This window comes from Ursus americanus, chromosome 9, assembly GCF_024610735.1.
Source record: "Ursus americanus isolate L20-20 chromosome 9, mUrsAme1.1.p, whole genome shotgun sequence".
NCBI classification, from domain to species: Eukaryota; Metazoa; Chordata; class Mammalia; order Carnivora; family Ursidae; genus Ursus; species Ursus americanus.
This window is the reverse complement of record NC_142135.1, coordinates 45,342,355-45,343,616: the sequence shown is the minus strand read 5'-3', so window position 1 is coordinate 45,343,616 and position 1,262 is coordinate 45,342,355. Positions and strand designations below refer to the sequence as shown.

General features: G+C 39.2%; 1 pseudogene; it reads right to left on the bottom strand.

Annotated features, from left to right (window-relative positions):
* Positions 1 to 564: 564 nt before the first annotated feature.
* Positions 565 to 869, bottom strand: LOC123797703 (non-histone chromosomal protein HMG-14 pseudogene; annotated as a pseudogene).
* Positions 870 to 1,262: the final 393 nt, after the last annotated feature.

Genomic DNA, 1,262 nt, shown 5'->3' with positions numbered 1-1,262 from the left:
TTAATTCACAATTTAGTATCATATACACTACATACTCAAATTTTCAATCTTGCATAGCACATTAACAAAGTTAGTAGGAAAACTGAACTACCATGACCAAGATGTTACAGAATGCACAAAATTCTGACAAGGAGAGCCAAGATCAAGGGCTGGTTTTCTTTAGGAAACAATTTCACCAAAACAACACGAGAATAGAAGTAATTTAAAATGTTCAAGACATATTAAATGCACGACTGACTCCAAATTGCCATTAAGTACGCTTGGTATTATAGGATATAAAAACTACCCCATCTATGGAATGTTAAGCTGACACCCAAGAAAATCAAAGCCTCCCATAATCAATATCCCACTATTTTCTGGTTGTACCAAAAATTAAATCGGTAAATGATTTCATCTCTTAAAAAAAAAAAAATTTACACTTAAAAATGCGATGAGGTGGGATTCTCTCTTAAAAATGCCTCTAAGAGCTACTAAAAAAAACTTGTATTTACAAAATAGTTGATAAAAATGTTCTTCTGGGTTGTTCAAGAAGGGAGACAGGGATGACTGCCATGTTATATGATATTAATCAGACTTGGCTTCTTTCTCTCCTGATTCATCAGAGGCTGGATTCTCCTCGTTTTAGTTTCTCAGTTTTCTGCAAGTAAGTCTCTTGTTTCTTGGTTAGTCACTTCAGCCTGTTTTCCCTTTGCTCCCCATTTCCCCTTTTGTCTACACTTTTTTTGTCTGAGGATTTATCCTTTCCTGCTGCCTTTTTTGGCTTCGTTTCCACTTTTGCAGTAGCAGGTTTGGCTGATCAACTTTGCTGATCTCTTCTTGGGCTCCTCCTTTGCTGCCGTCTCAGCAGAGCTGACCTTCCTCTTGGGCATGGGGATAGTGGGGTGGCAGGTGGGGAGAGCCTTCAAAAGCCTGGAGGCTGCCTCTCCTCCCACTCCTCCCACCACCCAGGCTGCTGCCTGCACCACATCTTTTTATCCATTCATCCATTGATGGGTATATGGGTTGTTTCCATATCTTGGCTATTGTGAATAATACTGCAACGAACTCGGAGAGCAGATATCCCATCAGAATCCTGTTTTCATTTCCTTTGGGTATATACCTGGAAGTGGAATTTCTGGATCATATGGCAGATTTATTTTTAATTTTTTTCAGGTACCTCCCACAGTGGGTGGACCAATTTATGGTCTTATTAACAATATGTAAGTTTCCTTTTCACCACATCTTTGTCAGCACCTGTTGTCTCTTCTTCATGATAACCATTC